Source organism: Nothoprocta perdicaria, unplaced genomic scaffold (assembly GCF_003342845.1).
Source record: "Nothoprocta perdicaria isolate Ctin4 unplaced genomic scaffold, notPer1 scaffold_159, whole genome shotgun sequence".
NCBI lineage: Eukaryota > Metazoa > Chordata > Aves > Tinamiformes > Tinamidae > Nothoprocta > Nothoprocta perdicaria.
Window position 1 is genome coordinate 1,679,141 of NW_020454749.1, and position 10,539 is coordinate 1,689,679.

General features: G+C 37.9%; 1 protein-coding gene across 1 annotated transcript in view; it reads left to right on the top strand.

Moving 5' to 3' along the window:
* Window positions 1-464: 464 nt before the first annotated feature.
* The window catches only part of P2RY8 (P2Y receptor family member 8), a 27,858-nt gene continuing 17,783 nt past the window's right edge, over window positions 465-10,539 (top strand). The window contains exon 1 of the mRNA XM_026035357.1: window positions 465-494. The gene's annotated coding sequence lies outside the window, so the exon portion shown is untranslated. The remainder of the gene's footprint in view (window positions 495-10,539) is intronic.

Below are 10,539 nucleotides of genomic sequence, written 5' to 3' on the forward strand. Positions count from 1 at the left end.
GGATGTTGCTCCTTTAAATAGCTGGCTTTTACCTTGCTCTGTTGGGCACAACAACAGAGAAGTTGTGTCATGAATATTGCTCTAAGCCTCTTCTAAAAAGAATTACTTACTCAAGCAGTTACTTAGTCATTTCTACACTTCATCATATAAGCTTCACGCAACAGTAAAATGTACTATGCCACAGTTTTGCAGAAGACACCACAATTTCTCTCTTTCATAGAGCCAGTCAGAGACATTTCCTCTGGCTGCTTGCATATCTTTGTGAAACACAGATCATGTGTAGGGCATGGCATTAGTTATCAAACTGCAGTGGAAGGGTAAGATGGATTTTTTACTGTACTCAAAAATGTGAAGACATGAAGTAAGGAAGGAGTTAATCACTGTTAAAATACGCGGTCATTTCCTGTGGTTGGATGAGTACAAAYTTTCAACTATTACCAATTCTTCTCTGTCATTTAAGAGATTTTCAAGGTGCACTGTACATCCCAGCTCAGGTAAGAAGTACAGCTTTTGATTTCTTGATTTTTTTAAAAATTGTTTTTCAGTGGACTTAGAAGGACTGTTTTTTTCTCTTTCCTTTTAGTTACATTAGAAGGGAGAACACAGCTCGTTGTAATACCAGACACGCATGTGGTCTTTGTCCCTAATGACTTTGAACTTTAGAAACAAAGTACTGCAAGGGTTAATAACAGAACAATAATACTGAAGAATTTATGTGGCTACTGGTCAGAAGTCAAATTTATTACAGCAGATACTGTAGTAAAAAAAAAAAAAAAAAGAGAGAGAGAGAGAGAGCAGGACTCGTATTGCTAGCTTGAAGGAGTTCAGTCTGTACAAACCGCTATCGAAATAAGGGCTTCTCAGGTATAGTCTGCTTTTAGTAAGGAGAACATGCTAGTGCTCCTAGCATGAATTAACTGGGATTTTAAAAAGAAGGAAGAATCAATRTCTATACATTTGAGGAAAAAAAGGCAAATCATTTTGTACTTGTTTTCTTTTTAAATCTGTCTCTGATGCCTGTCTGTTGTAGAGTTAYAGTCATTCTGAGATTGCTCCTAAGGGTAACAGCAAAGAAACACACCTACACAAGTGTCTGTGGAACCGTCTTATTAGAGATATAATTTCATCAGGAGCTTTTGATGCATAAAAACTGAACTCGGACAAACTCAGACAGACCGGCACCAGAAGGAAGTCTCGCAACTCTGTGCACTCTTGCATGTTGCATTTGTTGCCTCTTAATAGACAGAGACTATTTCTGTGAAGTGTTTTTTTTTTTTTTTTAAGTAGTTCAAAAACAAAAATGAAGTATCCATCTGTAGAGCAGTTATGGTAATAATATGCTGTCATTAGATTGCCTAAAAGAAAGTGAGATCATACATGGTGAAATCATACTGGGCAAAATGGTATATCAGAGAATTTCTCTTTTTGGGGATTTGCATTTTTTATTTTTATTTTTTTCTTAAAATCAKTTTGGACATTGACTACTTGATTGTGCTTGGCGCTTGTTGTAAACACTTTCTAGATTTTATGCACAGTGTATGAGGAAACATAGCTAGAGTTCTCAATAACATTTGTTTGATTCAGAAGCATAAGTCCCACTGATTTTTAAAAGTAATTCCTAAATCACTTCCATCCTACTTGTCAGATCCCCATTATGGTAGTACTTGGACAACTCTGATGAATTTCTCCCTCAAGACCCTGTTAGGGAAGTTTTGTCATTGTCATGTGCAGATGGAGAACTCACATGGTGCATATCATAWTTAAATTGTGAGTGTGGGAATACTTCCAAACTACTGAGTCTGGTGGTATCCCATTCATCTCCCATTGTTATCACAAGGTGGATCCCAGTGGACACCAGAGTTGTGCCCTATTTTTCACTCCACATTGCAGGTGATCCAGTCAAGAACCACATGTCTACCATTACACATCTATCAACTAGTTTAGCCAATGTCAAGATCAAGTCATCCTATAGTTAGAGATAAGATTATAATACAGGTAGAAACACTTGCATCTCAATCTTATCAGTGTGGGTATTGRTGGTAATTGGTTTGGTGTTCCTTACCACTCTGGATAGCCTTGGTTGCTAAATACTTGCAGTCTAAGCTAAAACACACTGCTTTTGGCTTCCTATGGCTTCCTATATKACATTCCTACACTTTTTATTCCTACATTTTTCACGGTGCGCAAAAACAGCTTTAAAGTGGAATTCTCTTCTCAAAAATGTTTTTAATAAATAGTCAATGATTTGTGCCTTGATAGACTTGGGATAAAATAGGCTCATTTTGCAATTAAAGTTCTTCAGGTTTGTTGTTTGGGGTTGTTTTCTCTCATTGACAGATTTTGATATTCTGACTAGAATTGGTAGGTAAAGGTAGTGTTCTTCCCTGGCTTGCTGTTCATGCATAGGAAACCTCAGAGTGATTCCTTAGTTATTATTTTTGAAATGGGTTTAAAGTGGGTAATATAATCCATTTTTGTCTAAATGTGGATGCTAATAAATAAGAAATATCCCAGAGGTTTATTTTTATGCAACCTTGARCCTGGTCATGTCAGTTTGATCTAGTCTCTTAGAGCATACGTTTGACAGGAAGTCTTCAGTCCTTACTGAAATTTTACTTTGGCAGTCTTATTTTTCACTGATGTTCAGTATTAGCGGAAGTTATGTCCATGTAAAACCTCAGATGAAGAAGAAATAGGAAGAGTGTCTTTATGTATTTCATGCAATGGGTCATTTTTTTAACATGGGTTTTTAGTCATTCATACTGTGATAGAAAGAATCTGTCTTTTTATGACTAATGAGGTACCAGGAGTTCTCCAGGACACTTAAGGAGTGCAAGGTATTTGTAAGCTTGTACTTCAAGAGCTGCACTGCCCAATTTATTATATTTTTATTCTACTACATTCAAGCTTAACWGCTGATGAATTCAAAATAATTTTAACCTCAAATTCTGTCTCTTCCAATTGCTGATTAAGCCTTAAAATGACAAGAATAAACGCCCGTGATACACTCATGGTGGAGCAACTTGGCTGATGTACTACCAGGCACAATGCACCTGATTCACACCTGCAAAAGTAAGAAGGGGAAACGGCAATTCTCCTAAAAGTATGTGCTCTTTTATCTTCTCTCCATCTTCAGATGTGGGTATTACACATCCTTAATAATTCAGTGCAGGTGCCTGTTACCACTAGACAACTGTATTTTACAACAGTGAAAGTCAAGGTTATCAGTGCTGGTCACTATTCAGTGATATCTATGGATGTGCTCCTTTTAAAAACATTTTTCAGTAACAACTGTTTCTTAAAATAATTCTCTTTGGTCCCTTCTGTAGCCACTAGTCATGGAGGAAATATAAACTTGCAGCACGGAAACAGTGACCATGAAGACAAATTCTGTAGGGAGCTGCCTGTAAGTCTGAACAACATTTAAGATGAAAAGTGTTACATTTTCTTTGACAGGAWGTTACATGCAGAGATTTTGCTGTTTGAAGAAATTGCTGAGGCAATTAGGGAATATTCAGGAAGACAAGCCTGTGTTTAGTAAGAGAGTGAGCACAAAGAAGGGAATCATCTTTTTAATATCTTTTTCCCTCCACACATAAGTTTTCTAAGATACAAAGAGTTTTTGAGGTTCTATGCATTCCACCAAATGGAAATTCTCTTATCCCGGTATCCAGGCTAAACTGAACAAGTTCCATTTCTGGGCTACAACAATTCCTTCTGGAATGCRGAAGCATGATGAGACATAGGACAAGAATATCAAAGCTGTGGACAAACAGGAAAAGAAATGCTGTGGGAAAACAATTAGTAAAAATTAAAAAAAAAAAAAGATAAAAACTGGTAATAGGAGACTAAGGTGGATGAGAATGGACAGAGATCTTGACACTGGTCTGTTAGGGGACAAAGACAGACTTTGAGTTACTGCAGGTGAAGCAGGTGATTTGTAGGGAATAACAAGACATAAAACATCAGCAAGGCTTTCGACTCTGACTCCCATAATATAAGAAAGCTCTGGAAGTGTGGACTGGAAGAGTGCACAGTGAGGTAGATCGAGAACTGGCTGGATGGCAGAGCTCAGAGTGTTGAAACACAGAAAGTTCCATCTTCATGTGAGGARGAACTTCTTCACTGTGAGAGTGACAGAGCCCTGGCACAGGCTGCCCAGGGAGGCTGTGGAGTCTCCTTCTCTGGAGATCTTCCACATCCGTCTGGATGCCGCCCTGTGCCCCGTGCTCTGGGTGTCCCTGCTGGAGTAGGAGAGTTGGACTAGATGATCTCTAGAGGTCCCTTCCAACCTTAAACATTCTGTGATAACCCTTGCAGATAATTTCCTTAAAGATCCTGGAGTAAATCCTGAAACATCCAAACCTCAGTATTCTTAAAAATAACTAATCTTTGAGACAGTGTATGTTTGTCTGCACCCTCTAGTGGTCCAGACAGAAAACATGGTGTTATTATCACCATTGGTGTTAGGCTACCATGTATTTTTCTCTGCTTCCATTTGCTGGGACCATGCATTCCCTGCCTTTTGAGTCATCTGACATACTTGTAATAATTATAGTTCTAAGTCTGTAGCTGAAGGTGGCTGCATCCAAGCTGCCTTTTCGGAAAGGTCTTTACTCTGTGGAAACTTCTAACCTGTACAAAACGATTGTTTGGAACCCAGAATTGTATGRGGGAATAATAGCTGGTGTGAACCAGAACTGTGCCAGAGCTATAGCCACACGAGAATAAATTTTCTGGCCTGAGCCCATGTCCTTACAGTGTTTAATTTACTAATATAGACCTAGACTTAGCAGTCTGATGGTAAAAGATCCTTTTTKCATGTGAACTGTGACGCTGTCCTTAATCACATAAGTGCACATATTACAAAAGAAAACATTGCATTTTATCTAGGACATAGAAATACTTGCACAAAATCAATAAACAGCCCATACTAAAGGAGACTGTTGCCTCAGATACTTGCTGCTGGAGGGGACATGTTTACAGGACTACAAGAAAAAAAAAAGGCATTGTGATTCTGATGATCGAGTAATGGCCCAGGAAACTAAATTCAGTCTGTGATTCTACTTGAGCATCTTGGTAACACCGAGAGAAAAAGCATGTCCAAAAGGGATATTTTGGTGCCTGAAGTGGAGCTGAGGTGGAACTTCAGAGATCCATCCCCAAGCGGCAACAATTCTCATACAGCAACTAACTAATCCCTTAATAGTTGCTTCTTGTGACATAATAAAACAGGTATTAATGACCTGTCATTAACTTAATGACAGGTATTTATAGAGCAATTGAATTTTGATAGGACTAAATGAGCTGCCCTAATGTCCATAAGAATGCTTATAGCATATCGTTAAGATAGGATTTCCTTAAAAACATACATGCTTTCTTTTCAAGCATAGTCGAGGAGGAGGAAACAATGTCATGCATAGAGCACTCTCCTAAAACAAAAAGCATGAGTGTTCAACCCTCTCTTAGGAAGATATTCAAAGCTTTATCTACTTCCTTGAAGGTATACTAGCTACCACACTCAAGAATGATTTATATCCTTTTGATTGTAGTTGCATCTCTGTGGAAGATGAAGCAATACTCATTGGATAAAAGAGGAACAAATATCTAAAATAGAGTGTCTAGATCAGTCGCTGAAGGACACATACCTGATCTCTCTTTTCATCTTCAAAGACACTGCTTCATATTAATTAGTCAGTGGATAACTACAAAGGCCAATCTAAAGAGCAGAGACCCAACCATGTCCTTCTCTCTACAGATGACCACTTTACAGGTGACCAGAAAACACATCTCTCTACAGATGTGTCTAGCCTGGAGAAACTCTTATCCTCCTGCATAGTGTTTTGCCTTCGCCTGAGTGGTCATACATATACATATGCATAGTATATATAATATATAAAATTGCTTATTTTGAAGTGAAATATGAGTGATACTCAGCAAGTCTATGGTTAAATCAGTCTCCTGCTTAGATATAAATGTCATAATATATAATGTCAGAGTAAGGAGGAAATAATCTATTTCTGACCTTAACCACTGGTCTATCACTTAGATAGGGAATGGAAGTGTTTCTCTACACCATATTACCATGTTTCAGAAAATTATTTTCAGTCCTCTGAAAGAAAAGACAACAGGGAATCATCCTAAAAAGAAACATCACAGACAGTATCAGGATTGTTGTCCCATAGTAGTCTTTCAGCAAAGAGAGAAAATACTCTGTGAGACTTGCTTTTTTTCCAATTTTCCATATTTCCAAGATTCACTCATATTTTCCTCTTTCCCACTTTCCCACTGCGCCTTCTGCATGGAATGAATGTTAACTTCAGGCTTTTTCTTGTAATTTTGATGACTATTTCAGATCCCATTCTTAGATATCCAAGTCTGCATTAGTGGCCCAATCCTTTCACCCGTACAATGCTCATCATGTGGGTCCTGAAATCATTTTCTCAGATCTGGTTTCAAGGGGCTAAGCTTTCAGAAAGCCACCAGTTCTGAGTTCCTCTTTTTCAAGTGCCTTTTCAAAGACATCTGTGTCTGACTTGCAGAAGTACTGGTTACTTGTAGATCCAGATACAATCAATACAAATGTGACTTTGAAACAAAAACTTTTGATATGCCATGTGCTCTGAGAAAACAGATCTGTTCTTTGCACCTTACTTTGAGACAAGTTTGCTGTGGTTTTTTTTTTTTTTTAAAGCACTCCAATGCAACAGAATTGCATGACACACACACAAAAACTGTCTCCAAATAAACTATTTATTTGATATTTAGGGCAAAGATTTGAATGGTGCAGAGTACAAAAGGCATAGTCATCAATCAGTCATTGAATGATGAGGAGAAAAGTCTAAAGCTTTCTGATAGAATATTTTCCCAAAGGAAAATTGTTGAGAGGGCAATGGTTCCAATGCAGATCTAATGAAAATGGCTTATATTTGTCTGCTTTCTAGTCATCTGACTTGTAAAGGTTCTTAAAAATCGGCCTGATTAGCTATCTTCAGTTTTTTGACTTCCAACTTTTTAGTAACATCACCACTAAACTCCAAAAATTCAATGGAATATTCTGATTAAATTCTGTAATTTTGCCCAGGATGCTAATGTACCCTCTGAGGATTGATTGTCATGAGTATTTTGACAAGGAAGAGAAAAAAAAAACACATTTTCATAAGGCACACCTTCCCCTCCCCTTAATCCCAGATGACTGAGAAGCTGAGAACCTCAGTTACACATTATTTAAATAATCAGGGCAATGGTTAGTGCTGGTTTAGTCATTAGAAATACATAATCCAAAAATACCTTCATCTTAACTATGACTGCAGCTAATGCAAGTTGGGTTAACAACTTTGACTTAGTAATTAAGAGGGAGATCAAACTCTTAAGATGAACCAAACTGTGCTTTACATGTTATATAGAAAACTTCTTTCTGACTGCAAATCATAACCGAAAATTGTGTGCACTTACCTAGCAGAATTGCTTGAACACATCTTTTTCATGTGAAGAGCTGCCTTCTCAGACACATTTTTCTCCTTTAGGGCATAAAGATATGAATAACACTTCTGAGACGGCGAAGAGTGAAGTTTCTTTCTAGGTCTCTAGTTTTAATAATCTCAGCAACTTTCTGCTGTGTAGACACATCACCTCAAATGCTGGTCTTTKTGGGTAAAATAGCCTCATATTCTCGTTGCTGAGGTATTTCAGGTTCAGTGTACATTAAGTATTTGAGATCTTAATGAATGTGCACCTTTAAAGGCTTTTTCAGCACTTTAAATCAAACACCATCAACACTTTTTCTCGGAGAAACTAGCAGGACATGGTGAAGTTCTTCATGCTTTAGTTGGCTGGCTTGCTCTACTCACACACATATTTCTACTATCATTTGTGGGTTCTCTTATATGATTACTAGTGTCCCAACATGAGAGAAAGTAGAGATCGTAATGGATGTGGAAGAAGACAGCATAGACACACCAATTATACAGCAGGAATATTGGTTCCTTTGGTTGTGACTAGACCTCTACCTGCTCTAACTTGTGCCTATAGCATGACTGTAGSAGTTAAAAAAAAAGGCATTCAGAAATAGCTTTTGTCATCTATTCTTGAATATTGTAGAGGTGCCTGAGAAATCAACTTCTGCTTGGAATGAAAAAAAAAGTAATGTCACACTTTGTTGCCATTGCCAACAATTTCACAGTTCAGACCAACACTTTAATATTACAGAAGCAGTAAACACTCTGGACTCACCTGCCTCAGCAATTTTTTTCTAGTAAACCTGAAAGAAAAAATGAATATGTGAGGTGTTTGCCCACAATGAGCTGCATGACAATTCTAATGTGCCAAAGTGCTGTATGTGTATCTGATAATTCTGTGTCCACCTGTGGGCCCAGGAATGTTAAATTAGATCACATTCTCTTTCCTTCAATGGCAGCTAATTACGTTCACTGGGTCCTGGCCCATTCATAAATAGAGTCTGTTGTATATTGAGTCAAGCAGCATTTGGTGTAGGTTTTAAAGACTGGGCTTTGTAACCACATTAAATACTCTCCCATGTATTTTGAACGAGGCTTTTATTGCTTTCACCATAGGCTGCAAAAAGAATGTGGGATTGGCATTTTGAGTAGTTAGTATGTGACTCTCTGTGACACTCACGAAAGGGAAGACAATCCCAACCTCAAGGGTTTCTGTGACCAGTAGAAAACATTGGGCTATTTTCTTCCTACAATTCAGTGTTACGTGGTGGATTAATATACAGCAGTAGAAAGTCACCATTATTGACATTACATGTCTATAAGCTTCTCCTCCAGTGTTACTGTGGCCATGACACACAGGAAGCCACATGCAGTTGCAGAAATCAGCCAAGGGAAGTAAAATGTATTAGGCAAAATTGTAAATGCCTGACACTCAGACTTTTGTCTAACTGGTCAAATATTTTTATGAAATACTAAGGAACTTAGTAAATCTGAGGACATATACCCTGTATCAAATTCGGCTAGAATTAGCCAACTGGTTGCCATTTACTGAGGGAGAGGGGGAAGCAGGCCCATGAGCATTGACCAAAGATCCCTTTCAAAAAAGGTTAAAACAGGAGCTAGACTCAGTAGGGTTTTTTTGCTTACTGCTTATTTTCTTGCTCCTAAATTAATGATAAAGTGAAGAACTCAAGTTGTTTGATCTCTGCTCTGCATAACCTAGGATCCTCACCTGTAACTCTGAAGAAGTGAGGCTCCCCTTGTGGTTTCTCTTACATCATACCCTTCCCTTACAGGGGAGGCCACCCACAAACCTCATTCCTCAAGTAGGAAGGTATACCAAAACAAAACAAAGCAAAACAAACAAATAAGACTTTTAAGTCATAAGCAACCTACATGATCACTATGAACAATATTGACTGGCTCACACCAATTGTTGCATAACCTGACATCACAGTACACATTTTCCTTTCCTGTCACTATGTCCTACGTGGAATCCTGGTCCTCTACATTTATTTCTGCAGCCCATTACCATTACCTTTTACCTTTTCCTGGAAAGAAGCCAATCATCAAAACCTTCTCTGAAATTCAATCTGTGCTTTCTGGGTCATCATTGATACTAAATGTTTCACTTCTCTGAAGAGGAAATGCACTGCAATGACTACCTCATGGCTATTTATGTCTTTTTTGAGAATTAAGCTTAGCCTATCCAATCAATGGTAATGAGATGGACAACTAGCAGTGATGCTAGTAAATAAAAATAACTTCTGTTTGCCTTTAATCTCTTAGGCACTGATTTACTGCTCTATACTTGAGGGTTAAAATGGGATTATACAGAAGCATACAGTTGAAGCCTGTGGCAGTTTAACTATTAAATACTTCTGAAATTCTAGGACTAAATAAATACATGCAATATCAGAATCTTAGTTTTATTCCCATTTATTTCATTTGTGGGATAAAGTTCTCCAAATCCCTCCCTAACCTCATTTTTTTTTCCATCATTGCTCACACCGGTGCAAAGTAGAGCTGTAGATCTTGGCAGTCAGGTTCAGACAGTTGCAAATGACTGGTTTTTATTGAACACTCACCTGCAAGGCACATATTCCTGTGCAAAAACTGCTCTTTTGTTTTGTTCTGGTTTGTCTGTTACGACTACAAATATTGTACTACTACTGAATTACTACTGTCAGTGAAGAGAAACTACAAGAACATTTTACCAGTGAAGACACAGTCATATACGGCATCATTTTCAAAAAGGCATCATAATATTATTAAATCAGAATTGTGTAGTGTGTAAAGCAGATTGCGTTTTTCTTTTTGACACCGACAGCCCAGATGTCCATAGTGGCTAATCCTGATGTGAGGTAGTTTATAGCATTTGCTCTGTTTTATATGCTTTTCATCTAATCAATATCAAATAACAAACTAGAAAAAAAAAAAATGATGCCACCCAGCACTGAAAGGCTATGGAAACCAAGCTCCCTTCTCACAATTGGAAATAGTCCCTTCTGTTCATGTTTCAGTCTGAGGTGCTGACAAAACCCATGCTTGTTCTTTGGCTTTTCATTTGCAAAGTTGCCAT